Below are 22,046 nucleotides of genomic sequence, written 5' to 3'. Positions count from 1 at the left end.
TTCAGCTTTTTTTACATTTTGTGCCAGCAGCACCTGCAATATCTCTGTAACCGAAGACAAAATACAATCGGAGTTTACAGCAAATTTACCCATTAAAAGTAATATGGAAGACAAGATTTGCTCAAGGGCTATGAGAGACTCAGAAATGGGTTTATCATTTTTTGGATAGCTGGATGATGTAAAAGCACAGATCCCCGATAAATTAAGTTCCGGAGATTGTACAGCACTCTGCGAAGAAAGGTTATCTGTGGATTTGACAGAGGGAGTGCTGCTATAAAGTAGCAATCCCAATGGTGTTTCTCCAGTAGGGGTTTTATTAGCCGCTAGATGAAGCAAAGATGGCTTATCCACATATCGTCCGCAGAGTTCCAGATCAATGCTGGTGGCTATTGAGACATCAGCCTTATCTTTTTCCAAATTATCATTTCCCATGAGAATACTATGTCCCAAAGCTTGCGCTGGTATTAACAAGGGATCAGCGCCAGTCATATATGCTGGACCTGTAGAGATGTTTACTTCACTTGACTGGTTCAGTGACCTTTTTGTTTCCAGCATAGGATCAAACTGGCAAGCTCCCTCCATATTAGGACAAAGTTCCAGCTGAGGTAAATAATCAGTATCAGAATTCTTAGGAACTTCTAGGGATTTATTCAGGCTTTTTTCCCAGATTTGAGACAGTTGCATCTGCCCTTTCATAGTATCATAATTAACATATTTTTTCCTCAAATGAATAGGACCGGGTATTGTACCAGGTTTCTCCATTACAACTTTCCCAGAACGGAGTTTCTTTGCCTCCATAGTGCAGGAAAGACTGGTCCTACAGCTGTATTCCCCACTATTGAAGATAATACACAATGTAGAATATGAATGATAAAAAATATTCCCAGGGGGGTGAACACAAGAAACAAACCTGCAGAAAAAAGTAGTCTGTGACTATAGTCCTATCAAGATGTTTGCATGCCTATAAGGTACAATAACTCAGGCAGCGAACAAAGAAAACAAACTAAAGTTTTATTAAAAATACCAGGGCCCAGCCCGGCCTACCTCGGCCACTGAGGGCCACAGAGGGCCCGCCCTTTGCCCGGGCTTCGCTCCGGGCGTCCCGCTCGCGTCCCGCGAGACGGGGGTGACTGGTGATTTATGCGCCTCCTGGCGCGCAACTGACGCGAGTAGCGTCGTGAAGGCTCTTGGGGGTTGTAGTTTGTATCCCCACCGCGCTCCACTCGGCGGCCTCACCCCGGGATGAAAAAAGGGTCGGGAGGCGGGAGGACAGGAACCACAGCAAATAGTGCAGGCAGCAGATGAAGGTTTGTAGCGGTCAGCAGCCAAGAATCACCACGCCAGGAGTCACCCACTCGACCGGGGTGACTGGTGATTTATGCGCCTCCTGGCGCGCAACTGACGCGAGTAGCGTCGTGAAGGCTCTTGGGGGTTGTAGTTTGTATCCCCACCGCGCTCCACTCGGCGGCCTCACCCCGGGATGAAAAAAGGGTCGGGCGGCGGGAGGCGGGAGGACAGGAACCACAGCAAATAGTGCAGGCAGCAGATGAAGGTTTGTAGCGGTCAGCAGCCAAGAATCACCACGCCAGGAGTCACCCACTCGACCGGGGTGACTGGTGATTTATGCGCCTCCTGGCGCGCAACTGACGCGAGTAGCGTCGTGAAGGCTCTTGGGGGTTGTAGTTTGTATCCCCACCGCGCTCCACTCGGCGGCCTCACCCCGGGATGAAAAAAGGGTCGGGCGGAGGGAGGCGGGAGGACAGGAACCACAGCAAATAGTGCAGGCAGCAGATGAAGGTTTGTAGCGGTCAGCAGCCAAGAATCACCACGCCAGGAGTCACCTGGTATTAGAAAACCACTTACAGCGGAAGAAAAAGATAAACAACAAAAAACTGGTCTTTGTTTATATTGTGGGGAAAAAGGACATTTTGTACGAGTGTTCTGTAAACCCCCACGGAATGGGACCAACAATCCCCAAAGAACTTGCAAAACCACAGGGAAAATAAGACGACCGAGGAAGAGACTGGAGTATTCCCAGAGTAATGTTAATCCTTCTCCTGAACAATCTCTGGCAAATACTTTACAGATTGCAGTTCCTCATCTGTCTCTTCATGTCCTATTTGAAGTGGAAACCATTTGTGAAACATTAACAGTCATGATTAATTCAGGAGTAACTGGGAATTTCATTGATTCCACATTTTGTCACAAACTATCTAAACCACAACCCGAAACAGTCAGAACGGTTGATGGGACCGTTCCAACATCTGGTCCGATAACACATTCCACCATAAGTATCACAATGACTAGACCTATTCCAGATACAAAACCTACTAAACAAATTTGTTTTGATTTAATTGATGCACCCCAGCTCGGTGTTATTCTAGGGATGCCCTGGTTAGCATTACATAATCCCCACATTGATTGGGCTAACAAGAACAATCTGGTTTAACTCTACTTGGTATCAATAAGAATATTTATCTGATAAACCATCACAGCAAGCCTCCGGATCTCAATGTTTGGCCACGATTGGAAAACTAAACGCTATAGATACCACGCAGATTATAGCTACTGCTGCCAAACAAGAGACTGAATTACCACCATTGTATGAAGCATTTCGAGATGTGTTCAGTGAAAGCCAGGCGGAACGTTTACCCCTCATATCGTACGTATGACTGCGAAATAGGTTTAGTTCCAGGGGCTAAAATACCTTTCAATCGAATATATACCCTCACTGCATATGAAAATCAACATTTACGTGACTATTTAGACAACTATCTAAAAATGGCTTAATCTGACCCTCCAAGTCACCAGCTGCATTGCAGCTCTTCTTTGTACCCAAATGTAATGGTGAGTTACGTCCTTGCATAGACTATCGAGCACTGAATAACATCACAGTGAAAAATAGTTATCCTTTACCTTTCATATCAGTCCTTTTAGATCCAGTACGTAACAATACCATATACACTAAACTAGATCTAAGAGGGGCATACCAACGAGTGCGTATTAGAGCTGGCGACGAATGGAAAACAGTATTCCGCACTAGTTATTCACAATTCAAAAGGTGGAGTTTCTGGGTTTTATATTATCACCACTTGGTATAACCATGGCTGAGTGTAAGGTAATAGCAATCCAAAATTGGCCAACTCCGACATCAGTGAAAGACATTCAACGCTTTTTAGAGTTCACCAATATATATATATAAATGCCAGTTGGAAGAGGCTGTGGAATTGAACTTTCAAAACCTAATCGGCACAGCAATCCATATGCTCACTTAGCCTGCTTTCAGAAACTGTCGCCTACTAAAGGAATGATAATTAATTAAAATTACGAACGCACAATTTGAACTTACTGAAAGCGAACATCATTGCTCGCATTAAGGACTCAATGACCTATAATGCATCAGAAATGAAATGCACTAAGCACACGCCCACAGGGGGCGGAGTTGGAATAAATAAAATCTAAAATCAGAATGCGAGCCTCAGATGTGCTGTTTGTGCCCATGAAGAAGAGGCTTCCGCCTCGAAACGCGTTGACGGAGTAAAGCAGGCTGCATTACGAAGCCGGATGGCGGAATGCTGTCGCGTTCCATCTCAAGCTCCAGGGCATTTGTTTGAAAAAAGAAAAAAAAAAAAATATATATATATATATATATATATATATATATATATATATATATATATATACGATTCATTATCCACTTCTCTACCAAGGCTAGTCCCTTAACAACATTACAAAAAAAGCCAACTTTCATTAGACAATTGAGGCACAAAAGGCATTTTCTGATCTCAAGAAGGCCTTTATAACAGCTCCAGTGTTACAACATTCAAATACTGAGCAACCATTCGTTTCTAGAAGCGGATGCTTCTGAAACTGCAATAGGAGCAGTACCCTCTCAAAGGGATCCGCAGTCACAAGAACTTCATCCCTTAGCTTACATCTCAAAAAAGTTCCTTCCATCAGAACTTAATTATACTGTGGCGGAGAATGAATTATTGTCCATCAGTTTGGCCTTTAAGGATTGGCATCATGATTTATTGGGAGCAAAATTCACAATAATGGTGTAAAAAGATCGCAACTCTTGCGATGTGCTAAAGCTCTCACTCCACGTCAACTGCGCGAGACACTTTTTTTTGCCGAATTCAATTTTACCATAACATTACAACCTGGTACAGCAAATACGAAAGCAGATACCCTTTCCCCGAATTAACATACCACAGAAACCAAAATTATCACAATACCTATGATTGCTCAGGATCATATCATAGGAGCAACCAGGTCAATGCAATTTTTTAGAAGAACTCAAGAAACACATGCCTTTACATAAAGCCATAAGATGGCAACAACAAGACTCAAAGATACGCTCTGTTCAAGAAAACGTACCCTTCCAAGAAAATGAATTATATGTTCCAACAAAAAGGTTACGAAAAGTATTAAAATGGTGCCATGACCATCCTCACGCAGGACACCCTGGCCAATCAAAAACCTTAGAACTGGTACAACAAAACGTTTGGTGGCCAAATTGGAGGAAGGCCACCATTCGTTTTGTGCAACATTGTGGCACCTGTGTATGAGCCAAATCTGATCATGACAAAAAGAAAAGATATCTGATGCCCTTGTCTACTCCGAATCAGGTGTGGGAAGAAATCTCTATGGATTTTATTATCGATCTTCCAAAGGATCGAGGACAAAATACCGTTCTAGTAGTAGTGGCTAGATCTTCAAAAATGGCTAGTTTTGTGGCATGCCCAGGACTAACCACAGCTTCTGAACTAGTGACGCTTTTACTACAGCATATTGTAAGCCTTAACGGTTTACCACGAACCAGCACAGTGGCACACAATTCGCTTCACGCCTATGGAAAACCTGGTGTACGGCCCTCCACAAAATCTCTCTACCAGCTTCCATCCTGAATGGGAAGGCCAAACAGAGCGAGTGAACCAAGTTCTGAAGTAATATTTGAGATGTTACCGGTCCAAAACACAACAATCATGGGTTAACTTTTTATGGGAAGCTGAATTTGCCAACAATAATCTCAGTCATGCTTCGACTAACATGTCTCCTTTCTTTACCAATCATGGATATCATCCTCTATTTTTACCAATCATAACACCGAACATACAGAGCCAGTCACCGCCGCACGTGTCAAAGTTGCAGGAAATGACACATCTGGTACGTTAACTACAAATCAATATCCTTAAAGCAAAAGAAACATTAAAAAAACATGCGGATTGTAAACGAAAACCAGTCCCCAATTATACACCAGGCGATAAAGTGTGGTTGTCCACTCAGAACCTTGGGTTAAAAAACAAATACAAATTCCATCCTTATTTTATTGGGCCTTTTGAAATCGTAAAGTGTATTAATTCTGTTGCATATAAGTTGAAGCTGCCAAAAAAATGGCTGTACACCCAGTAGTTCATACTTCATTATTGAAGGCAGCAAAAGATACAATAACTGATCGACCACCCCCTGTTCTTGTAGGAGATCAAGTAGAATTATGACGTGCAAACATTTTTAAATAGTAAACGTTGTAGAGGAAAGTTATGGTACTTAATCTCGTGGAAAGGCTATGGCCCAAAAGAAGATTCCTAGGAACCAAGTGAAGTAGTGCCTGCTCCACGATTACTCAGAAAATGTCATAAAACTCACCAACTTAAATGAGGGGGCTTAATTTTGATGGGAAGGACTGTCATGATTCACATTAATACTTGTGCCTCCTTTCACATTGCACTTATGGGTTCCTGGTTCATGAAAACATTGCCTACTATATAAACACAGAAATTTGGGACACTGTCTGTTGGGGTTTGTTCTTGGTTTGTTTTTTCTTTTGCCTTTTTATTTCAGGTTCAAAACGTGGCGTTTTGAAGAATGCGCATTAGAAGCATGTCTCTACACAGCTACCGTACGAGTCTCTCGTAGCTATACAGGAAGCCACGCCCATTCGCAGATTATTCAGCGTTCAGTGTCCAGGAAGGTGTTTTCCGGAAGCTACGTCCCGTTATCCTTGAACGGGCCAAGACTTCCCGTCGCATTCAGAGTTCCTGCAGCAGTTACAGACTGATGGTTGGTGTGCAGAGCAGGTAGGACACTCTGTTTTCTTTTGCACACAACCAAGCATCAGATTTATTTACGAGTGAAACGAAGAGGTTTCAAAAGCTTGTAATAGGCGTTTACTGGAATTTTGTCACTCTGAGCAACAGATTCAATTGCTAGAGATACGATGGTGCTTTCAGAAGCACGTGAAGGGCATTTCTAGGAATTGTATCACACTTGAATATTACAAGACAAATTGTTAATTCGTAAAGGGAGTTTCCTGTAATTGAGTTGCTCTTGGCATTGCTGGATAACTGTTTTAGAGGGCAAAGCATTCAAAGGACAAACTACGATTCTAATGGAAAGACATTTTGATAATTGATGAAACCAAGTTAAAACGAGGTCATAAACCAGAATTACAGAAGTTACAGTGTGAATGTGTGATAATTGCTGGAATTGATGCCCAATAACACAGGGGATTTTGAGATATCAAACCATCATTAGCATCATGAATACAGGTGATTAGGGACACCATTAAGATATGTGACTTTTCATGATACAACCTCCTATTCCTTCATGCAACCAAGAATTGGTTTTATCAGCAAAGTTTATTTTTACAGGTAAATCAAATAAAGCATATTGAGTGTTTATATAATGATATAATGCTACTCATCACAAATGGTTAAATATCATTAAACAGTGTTGGGTGCTCTATTCCAGGTCTCCCTCCCCGTAGTACCCTCCCTAAAGTCTCTTCCCCTCATCTGGCCATTCTGAACCTCTGTTACTTTTAATCAGAGTCGGAGCAGTCAGAAGGTGGGCCTCTTGAGGGTAGTTCTCCAGAGGAACCTAGGAGATCTGACATCAGGATTGGAAGGATGCCCCTGTATGTGTAAGATTACCTCATTTACTAGGCTCAGCCATTCAGGAATTTAAATATCTCCCGGTCGCTCCAGTGCAGACACGCTCAGGACATCTATTGCAAAAGCCCCGGAAGACAATGTAGCTAGGTGGCCCTTACACACAAAGTCAGTATTATTAGCACTGCTGCTAGCTCAAAGGCTGGAACTCACAGCAAGTATCCAATTCCACCCTGCTGATTACTATTTCAAAGTGGAAAACTCTACCAAAACAGTTTGTTAATGTAAGGCAGTATGATTAAGAATAAAATAAAGTGCTGCAATAATGCTGCAAGACTTCAATTTTTGCACCGCAACATTTGCAAATCTATGCCGCAATACCCTAGGGGGTCTGCCTAGTCATGTGACCTAACAGAGGTTGCAGGCACCAAAAGGCTAACTACAGAGAAATGGTAACTTTCTAAATTGCCATTTTCAAAATTATAATTTAAAATCACTTTATCATTAAAGAGGTTTTTGCATTACAATTTTATACACACCAAACATGAACTGCTTACCTGTACCTAATGAAAAGTTAGAACTTACTAAATGTAATAAGGCAAGCCATTGTTACCCTATGGACTCCCAGTAATAAATTGATTTAGGGATGTTATTGTGACGATCCAGTCATTTGACCTAATTTTCCACTACACTACTTGAAAAATAAAAACAAAAACAAAACCTGATATAGGGCTTTTTCACTGCTAGGACATGTACAACTTGAAAGTAAAACTTAAAAATACATGTCCAACATTTTAATTACAAGGCACCCTGCCGTATGGTCTACCTTAGGGCTGACATATATGTAATAAAAGGAGAGTTTAAGGCTTGGCAAGGGAGTTATATTGCCATGTTGAATTGTCGGTTTAAAACTGCATTCAGGCTGCAATGGCAGTCCTGGGACATGTTTTTAGGGCAGCACAATAGGTGTTGTAGGCTCACTGGTAGCATTTATTTACAGGCCCTGGGTATATGGTATACCACTCTAAAGGGGTTTTATAAGTGCATAATTAAATATGCCAATCAGGTGTAAGCCAATTTAACCATGTTTGGGGGAGTGAGCACACGTACTGTGTAGCACTGGTCAGTAGTGGTAAGGTGCACAGAGTCCTAAGGCCAACAAAAACTAATTTCAACTGAAAAAAGGAGGTAAGCAGACAAAATGTTTGAGGATGGAAGTTCACAGTCAGGCTGACAGGTCTAACAATGGCCAGCTCACAGAGACCAGAAAATGTCAGGTGAGCCACCTCAACTATGGCACACCATATATGATTAGACATAAAAAAGCATTAATCGCTTCGACTGAGGCCATGCTTAAATGGCAGCTGAATCGTGCCACTACTCTGAGCAACTCTACCTTCATCCTAAGACACTGCAATTTCAGCAAGAAGGCAAATAATGGAAAAACAATTGTATAAAAGGCTGCCAAGATGATTGCCAGAGGCCGAAATTTATGCTAGTTTTCCACCAATCACATTTGTGTGTTCTTTATTTTTTGTGGCATATCAAAGGAGGGAATATTGCCTCAGTAAAACAATATACGTACTTCAGTTTAGTCTATTACTCCCAGGGACCTTGAAGAAGACAAACTTCAAGACAGGTCTAGGTTGGCAGTGATGGAAGCGCCATGTTTCACAATAGTGGTCATTTGACTTGAGCTGACACTTCAAATCACTGTCTACCAAGGTTAAAGCTGTGTTTGCACTGTCCAATTTGAAATAAAACATTAGAGGAATTAAATCTATAAGTCACACACTTTCACCGAAATAGAGAATATCTACGACCAGGTGTTTAATTTCAGGAACTCCATTCTATTAATATATTAGAAACTAGGGGAGACCAAATACCTCATCCAGATTAGGAATCCAGCCTCCTCGAAGTGGTACCACTGAAACTATTACATAGTAAGGGCATCACTAAGCTTCATGAATGGGCACAGACAACTACGAACGCCGCATTATGGAAATAGTCCATGTTTACCAGAACCCCAAGTCCAACCTAGTGCTCATACCTCCCATTAAACACTCCTCTAAGCGCAGAATTGACTCTGGGATAGATTTGGGGGCTTTTGAGCGCCTCATAAAGGCTTAGCTGGCTCACCCAGACACCGGCGCGAACAAGGCCCTAGCAGACATGGCCAATGTATCCCCTCCACCAAGATCTGGATGCGGAGGAAGACTACTCCCACGGAGATTCAAATGACGAGGCCGGCCTTTAATAGCCATGGTGCCCCTCACTGGTACCAGCCGCTGCAGAGCAGAAAAATGACCTAGAGGATCCCTCTGACATGTTGGTCCCGGAGGACCTCATGCAGCCCCACTAGGTGGAGTAGACCCCCTTCCACTATTGTTTCTAAATTTGTCACAGGGCGCATTCAAAAGTCCCTAGAGTAAGAGGTGAGAGCCTGTTTTAGGGCGTAGTGCTCCCACCCCACCCTACCGGGCAAGGTGGTAGCAAGCCCCGGAGATTGATCCAAGAAGGAGTACATTCCTCCAGAAATATATTAGGAGATCTAAAGATGGGCACGGATTGATCGTGGAAGTCCTGTCAGGACAAGTTTCTAGACATCTGGGGTCGTATTACTAAGATTTTGGAACTGGCAAAGGCCTCAGGCAACCCCCTTTCCCCAGAGAGAATCTCAGGTTGGGTGCAGCATGCAGAAGTCTTCTTAGGGAATGTGAATTGCGCTCTCTCAACGGAGAGACATTGCTCCCTCTTCTTGAAGGATGACCCCAAATTAGGGGACCGGGCCTCCAAGACAGGCACTGTGGCTTAGGGCAGGCGGCTCTTTGAGAAGTCTTTCATTAAGGAGCAGAGCAAGTTCACAGCCACATTCACCTCCTTATGTAAGGTGCATGCCGCCGTAATAAAAGTATTTAATCCCTGAACTTTTGTTGGGACCAGACGTGGCAGAGGGCGCTTGCCTGACTTTACACCCAAGGCCCCCCGAGAGGATTCAAGTAGTCCCAAGACCTGCCTAAGAAAGGAGTTCCAACAGCAACAATGAGGTCACCATGACCGTGGCTCCAGGGGGCAGTTCCAAGCCTCAACAGGTGAGAGTTTCCACCTTTCCCCAAATGAAGGTGGTGGGCCGGCTGGCACAATTAGAGTACTATTGTGGCAAATTAATTCAGATGTGTGGGTTCTTTACCCCATCAAGGGTTTTCATATGGAATTCTTCGGATCCCCAATCCAGGAGTCCCACCCGCTAATTTTTTTGCAGAGGATCAGGTCACCCTAATGGATCAGGAGGTGATGGACCCACTGTAAAAAGGTGCATTTTCCAATCACCTGCCTCCACCCACGAGGTTTCCTCAGCAACATTTTTTGTGGCAGACAATGCAGAGGGTGGGCAATTCCTAGTGATAAACCTGAGGGAGGTTAATCAGTTGCTGGTTTACCACCACTTCTAGATGAAGAGTATTCATCTTCTGCGCGATCTCCTTCAACCAGATGACTGAATGGTGAGCTTGTAATTGAAGAACGCGTTTCTTCAGTTCACATGGAGCGATCAAGTCTACGAGTTTACAACCCTGCCTCCCGGTCTATCCTCAGCTCCATGGTGGTTCACCCAATTCCTCAAGCTGGCAGTGGAAACGATGGGCGCGGTGCTTTTGCCTCATAATCTCGCTCGACTACCTCCTTTTGGACCTATGCCCGTCGCGGCCAACGCAGCAGTTGCAGACGGCGGTCGACCTTCTGCAAAGTCGAGGATTAGTGATCAATGAATGTAAAATAGCCAAACAGACTACCTTCCTCGGGGTTTGTCAGACTCCGTGGCATGGCCTTTGAGGCTCCCGTCTCGAAAAGTTGTGAAGATCAGCAAGGAGTTGAAGAGAATGTTGGCAAGATACACTACTTCATTACAGCTGGTAGCCGGTAGGCCTTCTGTCGTCGACTATACAGGCGATTTTTACGGGACCTCTCCACTATTGAGCCCGGCAACGCTTTAAGGCTTTCCTTCACAGACAGGGTCTACAGTACTCCAAACAAGTACTTCTAACAGACGAGGTGATGGTGAAAATGAGATAATGGTTGAATCACATGGAGGCGTGGAACGGGTGAGCCATATTTGGCTCTAACCCGGACATAGTGATAGAATCCGACACCAGCCCATTAGATTGGGGAGCTCGCTGTGGGGACTCCTTTACAGGAGAAAAAGGGTCTACAGACTAGGGACAACTCCCCATCAACTGTCTAGAACTGATGGCGGGGTCATTTACAATACAATGTTGGATGAAGGACAGGCTCTCCTGAAGAGTACCTCAAGATGGACAATGTATCAGCAGTACATATACAAACCATCTTGGGGGTACAGAGTCAAAAGGTCTTGATGGACCTCGCCAAGGGTTTTTGGACCTTCTGCCGATCTCCCATCTGGGTGACAGCAGAGTACCTCCCAGAAGCGTCCAATGTGATAGCGGAGGGGTGTTCCAGGGCATGGTCAGACAGGTGTGGGTGGGTGTGTGTGGGTGTGTGTGTGTGTGTGTGTGTGTGTGTGTGTGGCAGCTGCACCGCTTGGCTGTCAAGAGGCTGAACGCCATTTGGGGACAGTTTACGATGGACCTCTTTGATTCTCGTCTAGACCATCAACTTCGCATGTTCTTCAGTTGGAAGCCAGACCCTCTGGCAACAGCAACGGATGCCTTCCTCCAGGATTGGTCTGGGAGACAGGCTATGTCTTCTCACCATTTGCTATGATTATGAGACTCTCAGGGCAGGTCCGCAGACAGCAGGCAAAAGTAGTTGTGATCACACCCTATTGGAGGTATCAAGTACGCTTTCAGTTCTTCTGGGACATATCTGGGAATCTCCAATCCTTCTATCCCACCCCCCGATCTGAATATCTGGCAGGATCCCATGGACAATCCCTACCCATTATTCCTAAAGGGGCGCATGCCTCTCACGACCTGGTGGATTTCCGGCACCGCTGGAGGCTCCCAGGGCTTTTGCATGAAGCTGAGGGATTACTGGCAGCAGCATGGGCTGACAGCACAAACATTCCAGATCGGCATGGGCAAGATGGGTTGGTGTCTTTGAAACAACCAGGATCCCCTTGGGTGCAAAGTAATCTATACTGTAAACTTCTTGGGCTCTGTAGCATCACAGGGTTTGGTGTTTCGTACTATCAACTCCAATAGGTGAGCAATCTCTGCCGGGCACATCCCGGTTCAAGAATTCACGTGTAAATACCCATTGGTTTGTAAGCTACTGCGGGGGATTATTTTCACTCTCTGGAACCTAGGTAATCCGCCTTATGGGATTTTAACAAGGTTCTACGCCTTTTCCGTTCCTGGCATCAGAATAAGTACAAGGAATGGTCAGTGAAACGTGCCATGCTTCTGTGCCTCGTGTCCGACATGCTGGCTGTGGATATTTCAGGAAGAGTCTTTACTCCGCAACTGTTAATATCTCTCAGGAAACCTGTCAAATCAGTCACTCCTCCCACCATAGCTCATTGGATCCATATGGTCATGGAGGAAGCGGGCATTGGAGTCTCGCAATTTAGTGCCCATTCTGTTAGAGGAGCGATGCCTTCTAAAGCTTTCTCCCTTGGGGCTCGGCTTAAAAGACTGTGGAAGGGACGGGCAGAAACAGAATCTATGAGGCTGGATGCAGTGCTCAATGTTGGCTTATATTTATTGGGCGGTTACAAATTCGAACAAAACAGTATTTTGATTAGGTCTAGTTTCCTCTTCATTACAGTGATGGAAGCTTCTTTTTCTGACAGGATGGTCGTCAGGAGATGGATGGCTCCCTCAGGATGCTCAAAGAAAGGAGAAATGACAGTAAGTATCTGGGGTTCTTGTAAAAGAAATCTTCGCCACACCCAGAGAAAAAGATGTGAACAGGACTGGCTCTTGGTGGTTGGGAGCAAAGTAGCCGAGACAAATAATTTAAAAAAAAGCTAGGCTCCACTAGACTTTTGTAGTCGCCCTCGTAGGAGAAGATAACCCACACGAAAGAAATAGAATAAAGGAAATTAGGATCCTTTGGCCCCCTAAAGAATAGAGCATGCCGAAAATACTGAGGGTCACTTATCTGTTACGGGCAGGACAAACTTATTTGCTTTACATAAGTAGCCCATTACTTAAAACAAAGGTCACGTCTTTGCCACAAAAGGAAATAACACTGATGCCATGTAAATAAAGAAAACAATGGTGCTCCGACAATAAACAATACCGGTGCCACCGAGTAAACTACAATGGTGTCTCACGCTTAGTACTTTAGTGAGGTGCCTTGCATTCTCTCCACCTACCTCTCTGCTGGTCAGAGCTCCTGTCCCAGCTCCTGACTCAACTAGTGTTTAACCCATTTCATCCCAGCAGTTCCCGGTGTCCCTTTTCCCCCCTCCCGATCAGTCACTGCCAAAGCGGCGGCAAGCAGGTCTCTCCTGAAAGGCATACACCACTCTTCACGCCAGTCCTCTGGAGTGTTGTTTGAGGTCCCCATTCTTGTCCAGGGAGCTGGTTTCCGACTTCTCTCTTCCTTCTGCTTCTTTTGGTGACAGGGTTCCTCCTCCTCCTTCCTTCGTGACGGCGTCTTCCGACTCTCTTGGACGTCTGCCTACTTCCCCACACATCCCCGAACATCCTTCTCACAGGTACTTCTTTTCTTGGTCATTTGGGCATTTTATTGGCTCTCTCGATAGGCAGGTTCACCGGTGGCCTGCACGGGAGAGTTCGTGGAGGAAGGTTTAACCCTTTCGTTACTTTTCTTCTTCCAGCCAGGCCACTGCTACATTTGAGAGTTGGAGGGCGGCATGAGGTAGGTGCTGGGGTTCGGGGCTTGACCCTCCCTCACATCCCCCTGCCCTAACTTTCTTGCTTGAAAGACAAGAATCTATGGGATATCTGGATAGATAGTCAGCATCGGTTAGCTCTTTTCCTCTTTGATGACTAGCTGTGGACCGAAAAGGCTGAAGGGGGAAAAACCAACACAGAATCTGATCATTATGTCCTTTGGTTTTGGAGTGCCACTCCGAAGGGCCATGATCCTTGAATAAGGTAAATTCCTTGCCATCAAGATACCTTAGTGATTCAATAGCCTTCTTTCTCTATAACTGCATATTTACATTCCCTCGGAAACAACTTACAGCCAATATATATTATGGGTTTCTCTTTCCCTTGTGGATCAATCTGGGATAGTAATGCTCAAAGGCCATGATCAGAGGAGTCGGTTTGTAATAGGAAGGGCGTATTATAGATTGGACTTAGGACAACAGGTTTAGTGGTGAGAATGTGTTCAGCTGGTTAAAGGCTTGTAAGGTTTGAGGGGAGGGTTGTTTAAGTTCTTTCTCAGTTTTTACGTCTTACTTCAGGAGATTTGTTAGTGGGGTTGCTATCTCGGAGAAGGAAGGGATGAATAGCCTAATATACCCAAGGATAACTAGGAAGGCTTGGAGGTCTTTTCTGTTCTGGGGAAAGGGTAATTTAGTTATTGCTGCTGTTTTTCCCACTTGAGGCCTAATAAAGCCTTCACCTGAGAGGTATCTTAGGTACTTCACTGACAGGGCAGCGAAATGATTTTGGCCGGATTGATAGTGAGATAGTCTTCTTTTAATGATCTGATTACAGCCTCGAGATGCGTTAAATGTTGGTTCCATGAGTCACTGTAGATTACGGTGTCATCAATATATGCCGCAGCAAAGGTTTGAGGATTATGTTCAATAGCCTTTGAAAGGTGGCAGGAGCTCAGTGTAAGCCAAAATGGGGCACTCTAAAGTGGTATAGACCTCCAGGTGAGGAAAAGGCAGTCTTTATTGTCCTACTCTCTTAGGGGCACCTGCCAGTATTATTTACAAAGTTCCAGTGTGCTAATGTATTGGGCTCTTCCTAACCTCTCTATAATCTCTTCTACCCATGGTAGTGGGTAGGCATCAAATTGGGATATCTTATTGACCTCCCTAAAATCGATACAAAACCGGATGGTTTCATCAGGTTTGGGGACAATTACAATAGGTGAATTCCACTTGCTATTGGATGGTTCAATGATTCACACTTCTAACATTTGTTGGACTTCCTTCTCAATGGCCTCCCATCGGGAAGCTGATGTATACGGCAAGACCACAATCTTATGGGGTTTTTAGGGTCTGTACGGATGGCATGGCTGATCAGGGAGGTTTTCCCAGGGGTTAGGGAGAATAAGTCTTGAAGGGGTAGTGAATGGATACTCACCTCTTGTTGCTGTTGGACGGGTAGGTTGTGGAGTCTATATCTTACTGGAATAATGGCTCGTAGTTTCCTACCTTCCCCATCAGGGCAGGTTTTGAACCCTTCTCATTTTTTTTTTTTTTTTTAAAGATTGGTGTGGGAGATCTGGGTGTTTTTTGTTTTTGAGATCCAACTTAAGTCAGTAAGTGACAGGAGTCACACAGTCAATGATTCTGTATGGGCCCTGCCATTGACCTAGCAGTTTGTGGTCCAATGTGGGTTTAATCACCAGAACCAATCATCTAGTTCTAAGGTTCGTATAGCTGCTTCTGGGCATCTTGGGCCTGCTCTAGATGGGCTTTGACTATACTCCTAATTTGGTGAAGGTGGGTTTTTAAACAAAGCACATATTCAGGGAGTTGTTTGGCTCCTCCGGGCTCTTCTTCCCATTCCTCTTTCACCATGTCCAACAGGGTGAAAGGTTGTCTCCCATATAGCAATTCAAACAGGGAATACCCTGTGCTCTTCTGTGGTTTGCAGTGAAGGGCAAACAGGGCTACGGGCAGCATATATTCCCATTTCTCGCTTCCAGTTCCAATCATTTGTTTAGCATGACTTTCAGGATAGCATTATACCTCTCCACCAACCCATCTGTTTGGGGGATGGTAAGCAGCAGTACACATTTGCTTTATACCCAACTGTTGACAAAACAGTTTCATCAGGTGAGAAACAAAGGGTGTTCCCTGGTCAGTTATGGTTTCATTTGGAAATCCCATCCTTGAAAAGATATTGATTATAGCTTCTGCTATTTGGGTGGTTGTCCTAATGCTATTGCTTCGGGGAATCTGGTGGCATAATCTAAGAAGACTAGAACGAACAGACACCCACTACGGGATGGAAGAAGGCGCCCGATTAGGTCCATCCCAACCCTAGAGGCTCTTCTATTACAGGTAGAGGTTGTAACTGCACTCTTACAGGCAGAATTCGGCTACTGTTCTGACAGTTAAGCATTCCCTGCAATACCTACGGACCGAATGGTATACCCCTGGTCAGTAAAAGTTCTCCAAGTTCGCGATTTGTCTTTTCTCCCCCGAAATGTCCTACAAACAAAGGAGTATGTACAAGGAAAATGCCTCATTCACTGATATTGCAGGGGCACTAAACATTTGGGGCAAGACCTAGTCCACCTCTTCGATAAAGTAATCCCTCTTTCACAAAGAACTGGGGACCTACTGGATTTGGGTTTTCCTGTGACAGATTCCAGGCTTCTCGCAGACTGGGGCATTTTCTTTGGGCCGAATGAAACCCCGATCGGGCTCCCACATACTGGGTGAAGTTGACCGAGTTAAGGCAACATGGGTCCAGTTTTGCTTCTCTCTCCTTTTCTGCTTTTTGCTTTTCCTCATTTTTCCCGGGGGTGACTCCCGATTAGGTAACTGGGAAAAGTATGCAGTTTCCCTCCAATTAGCCTCTTCGATCCAGGTCTCTTATGAGTTTGCTCATGTGTGGGTAGTCATTACCTAGTACCAGGGGTTCAGGAAGTTTCAGGATCAGTCCTACCCCAAGGGTTACCAGCTCTACTGATGGATCATGCTGCATGCACAGCTCAGTTATGGGATATTGTTTTTGGTACCCATGCACACACTGAATGTTTATGATTTCTGTAGTGGTCTGAACACCTCCTGGGACAGCCTGGGGCTGGATAACGCTCTGAAGACATCCTGTGCCGACTAGAGTCTTTCTGTTCACTCCATTGACTGTCACTTGCCGGTAATATGTGAGAGTCTTGGGTTCCAAGGGGGTGCAGAAAAAAAAAATGTTGATTAGTCCAAATTTACATGGGTTCTTCTTTCTGGGGATACATTTGGGCAATGTGTCCATACACACCGCAGTGGAAACACGGAGTTCCTAGTTTTGTCGAGTGTCGCACAGATGTGGGTATGGCTCCTGGTAGTAACGTTACCTTCTCAGCTTCCTTAATGGAAGAATTCTAGGTGGTTTCGGTACTGATCTCAGAGTTCCCTCTCGCCCCTTTTGGATTTCTTGTGCTCTGCTATAGGCACTAGCGGACTCCACTCCAGAGTAAGGAGAGTGTGTTGAATCCATTTTTTGTATGGGGGGGGGTGGGGGGGTGGGGGGGGGGAGGGTGTAAGGATAACAAGTACTGGTCAAAGTATACTTTCTCCACGCTTTCTTACTTCGCGAAGATCCGGGGTTTTAAACAGCAGTCTGTCATATCATGTACCCGATAGTACAGAGCCGTGGGAGTCTCTTTTGGTCCTTCTTGAATTTGACAGAGGCAAATTCTGTACATCTCTATCTACTCCTATCCGTTCTAGGATACTTTTCTTAACGTATGGTGTCATTCCAAGCGGGTTCGCTGCTTGATATGCAGCTGGGAGGTCTCCTGAGAGAAGAGGCCCCAAGTACTGCCCCCACTTGTCGACAGGCCATGCAGCAGCCGTGGTCATCCTTTCAAAATTTGAAAAGAAAATGTCTGGGTTTTCCCTGCTGACATATTTCTGCATTACAACTGAAGGAAGGGTAGTATGGCTTCATTGTTGGCGTAGTGTTTCTGCTAATTTCCTTATTCCTGAGTTTGGTTTAGTTCTGTCAGGGTTTTATGCAACTTCTTGCAATCCTCTTCTGCAACAGCTAGGAACTTCTCCATGATCTTGCCTAGCTTCTCCTGGTTTTCTGCCATTTTATGCATAACAGCCTCCATGTCCTCAGATCCGACTCCTGACACCACTTGTGGGAGGGACAGGCGGAAACAACCTAGGAGGCCTGATGCAGTTATTAATTATTGCTTATTTTTATTGGACGGTTACCATTTCAAACAAAACTATTTTTTTAGGTCTGGTTTCCTCTGTTACAGTGATGATGGAAGCTTCTTTTTCTGACAGGATGGTTGTCAGTAGATGGATGGCTCATCCAGGATGCTCTAGGAAAGGAGAAATTACGGTAAGTATTTGGGCTTCTTTTCTGTAATTTGTCAAAGAAATCTTCACCACAACCAGAGAAAAAGATGTAAAAAGGACTAGCTCTTGGTAGCAGGGAGCAAAGTAGGCGAGGAAAAAGAAAAATATTTAAAAAACATTTTTAAATCTCAAAAGCTAGGTTCCACTAGTCTTTTGTAGTCACCCTCATGGGGGAAGATATCCCATATGAAAAAAAAATAGAATAGAGGAAATTAGGATCCTTTGGTTCAAAAGGTTCACTTTTAAGCCAGCTGTCGAGATGGCATCATTGGTGATGGAGAAGCTTTGACCGACCATAATCCTCGCCTCTGGTACAGACATAGAATGAAAAAGGTCCTGGTAATCATGAAGGAAAGTTTCAATTCTATTAAGGACAAAGAGGCGAGGATTATTCCCGCACAAGGTTCCCAAGAGCCTTGTCACCAGCCCAGAATGTTATAGAGTATTGGATTCTTTCACTGTACATCCACAGTTGTATGGCAGAAGTATTGCTTATGTATTCTTTCCAAAGTAAATGTTTATTTGAACTGTGCATGTTCTCAGAGGAATTTGCATAGTCTGTTTACCGAGTTATGGTACATGCCTGATCAGCTTTTATTTACCATGTTTGCTTGTGTCTTTTGCTTTTACTCGCTCAAGGCAGGAAGGTTCAGATTTATTCTTCTTGCGCTGGCTTCTTTCAGGTTCAGATAGTTTGAAAGTAGAATAACAGAAAAAGGTGGAAAAACATGTTGCAGTAAAGAAAGAGGAAGCTATCTGGGGGGCTCTTGCGTTTGTGGCCATCGTGAACTGTTCATTGGTGGATTGTTGTTGAGCTTTTACCTGTGCACCATGGGAAAGATTGTTTTTGAGTTATTTCGTTGAAACCTGCAGGAAAGGAAATAAAGAAAGTAACGCATCACCCTCGCCTCTGTGTCCCTAAGAGAAATTAAACTTTCCTTCATGATTACTGATAGATGTGGGGGTCTCTAGTTGGCAGAGGTAGGTACCAAAGTCCAAATAGGGGCCCTTGCTTCTAGTCAGGGTAAGGGGGATACACTCTTTAGATAACCTCTGCTCATCCCCTTGGTAGCTTGGCACGAGCAGACAGGCTTATCAAAGGCAATTTGTAAAGTATTTGTACCAACACTCACAGTAACACAGTGAAAACACCACAAATGGACACCACACCAGTTTAGAAAAATAAAGTATTTGCATCTAAACTGCACAAGACCAATACGACAAAAAAAATATATATACACATTTTAAAAAGAGTTCCAGAACTTGTACCAAAATAATCCACAGAGGCTTCACGTTTTGCCCAAAGTACCTGTATCTTAGGAGAGATCCAAAAACAGCTGCAGCGTCGAAAAACAAAGGGGTGCGGCACTTCTTAGACTATGGGGCGGCAAGGCGCGTCGAGTCCAGTCTGTAGGGGGAGGGCAGCGTGGAGTCTTTCAGCTGGTTCCGACATGCAGGTGATGCACAGGTACGATGTGTAGATCTTCGAGATGTGACTGAGTCTATGAGCGTCGTCAGTGTTGATGCGACGTCTGTGAGCTTCTTGCTTCACCCTCAGCGGTTATCAGCACCACGATAACCAGAGTCCGGCCTCCAGCAAAGACCCGGAGTCGAGGCGCTGGCGTCAGTCACGGTCGATCACTGCTGGCGTCGGCGGACAGCGTAGGGCGTCGGAGCAGCGCAGGTGCTGAGTCGTTGATTTCACAAGTGGCTCCCGGCCTCGGTGCAGGTCGCGGCGTCGGTGTCATAAATAAAGTTCTTTGGCTTCTTTTCTCTTGGTCAGCTACCAAACAACCTCCAGAGGCCCCACAACTGGATCAAACACTCTAGGCAGGTTGGAACTCACACAGCAGAGTTCTGGGGGAAGTTGGGGTGAAGTCCTTTTGTGCCTGGGACTTCAAAACAAGGCGGCCAGCTCTTCTCAGGCCCTTGGATATCTCTTCAAGCAGGGGACACAGCAACAGCAAAGTCCTTCCCCTCTCCTTGGCAGAATAGCAACTGCAGGTCAGCCCACAAACACACAGGTCAGTCCTTCCTCTCCAGTCTTCTAGCTTTTCTCCTTGGCAGAGGTTCCTTCTCGATTCCAGGAGTTTGTGCAGGAGGGCTCGGAGCCTGGTCCAAACCAGTTCTGGGTACTTCCTGCCAGTGGTCACCTTCTTCCTTTGAGAGAGGGGCGCAGGGTTGTCAGCCACCCAGTAGGAGGTGGAGCCAGCATTGTGGAAGGCAGACACAGCCCTACTCAGGCCCAAGTGCTATCCCCCCCCCCCCACCACTCAAGATGCAGATGGAGCTTTTCAGCCTAGGGCTGACTCACCCAGCCTCCTGGAGCCGCCCTGGTCACTCACAAACCAGACAGTCAATTCACAATCAGACAGAGGCACACAGAAAGGTTAGACAAGAAAACAGCCACTTTCTAAAAGTGCGGTTTTCAAACACAGGATTTAAAAACCATCCTTCCTAAAAGACGGGTTATTAATTTGAGTTCGGGATGCCAGACTTCAATTTTCTATCCTGCTCCTATGGGAAGATAGCCTTGCAATAGTGAAAAACGAAATTGTCAGTTATTTACTATCAGAGTATGTCACCCACACTAGTACATGCTCTACCTTTCACATACACTGCACCCTGCCCAGGGGGGGTACCTTGTGCCTTCCATAGGGGTGTCCAATGTGTACAGAAAGGGAAGGGTTAGGCCTGGCCAGTGGGGACACTGGTCAGGTCAGCATGGCAGTTAGCAACTGCACACAGGCACTGCAGCAGCAGGCCTGCGACACCATTTTAGGGCTACTCATGCGGGTAGCACAATCAGTGCTGCAGCCCCACTAGTAGCATTTGAATCACCAGCCCTGGCACACACAGTGCACTTTACTAGGGACCTACTGATGAAACAAATCTGCCAATCATGGATAACCACCCATAATAGCAATTTATCCCGGAAGCACTTGCACTTTGACACTGATCAGCAGTGGCAAAGTGCCCAAGGCATCTAAATCAGCAAAAACGAAATCCAGCACAGAGTAAAAAATACAGGAGGTAGAGGCAAAATGTCAGGGGAAACCATGCCAAAGATGCCATGTCTAACAATTACTAGGAAATTTCTCCTTCTTTGTTTGAAAAGAAAAACAAGCATTTACAATGCAATAGGTCTCGCACTGACATTATTTTGAGCCATTGACATTGTAAATGACATTTTTATTTTGTTTTGTTTTTCTTTTGTTAAACGAGTCACCCGCATCCCTGGGTGAGGAGCCCGTGAGTCAGGGCCCATTACCAGAACACTTACAGAAGGCTCCGGCGTGACACCTGTGTGGGAAAAGTGGGGATATGAAGAGTGGTACATGTGAGAGGTGACACACAAACACACAGAAGCAACACACCAAGCACCAACATCACCTACAGGAGGCTCCGGCGTGATACCCGTGTGGTACAAGCAGGAATATGGAGTGTGGTACAAAGCACACATGAGTGGCAGACACACACACACAGAGCAACACACCAAGCACAAACATCACCTACAGGAAGGAGGCTCCGGAGTGACATGTGTGGGAGCAGCGGGAACATGGAGAGAGGTATACAGCAGACATGAGCGGCAGACACACAAACACACACAGAAGCAACACCACCAACCACTTACAGAAGGCTCCGGCGTGACGTGAGTGGGAGCAGCGGGAACATGGAGAGTGGTACACAGCACACATGAGCGGCAGACACAAGCACACACAGAAGCAAAACACCAAGCACAAACATCGCCTACTGGAGGCTCCGGCGTGACACGTGAGTGGGAAGGGGGCATATGGAGTGTGTACACAGTGCACACACACTGTTGGCAGACACACAGGAAACGCATCCAACAACGTCTTAAGGGTAACGTCTAACCCTGTGGATAACACTTCACCACACGGCCAATGGCCCTGATTTAAACACTAACTAGGTTCTGGGGCAACGCCCTGCCCGCCATAGAGGGCTGCAGCACAGACAGG

General features: G+C 45.3%; 1 protein-coding gene across 2 annotated transcripts in view; it reads right to left on the bottom strand.

Moving 5' to 3' along the window:
- Positions 1-22,046, bottom strand: part of LOC144754417 (cholesterol 7-desaturase nvd-like) — a 444,943-nt gene that overhangs the window by 404,154 nt on the left and 18,743 nt on the right. The gene's annotated exons all lie outside the window — the stretch shown is intronic.

The sequence above is a fragment of the Lissotriton helveticus genome, chromosome 5_1, assembly GCF_964261635.1.
Source record: "Lissotriton helveticus chromosome 5_1, aLisHel1.1, whole genome shotgun sequence".
Lineage (NCBI taxonomy): Eukaryota > Metazoa > Chordata > Amphibia > Caudata > Salamandridae > Lissotriton > Lissotriton helveticus.
Note: the sequence above shows the minus strand (reverse complement) of the source record. Positions and strands in the feature narration are given on the sequence as shown.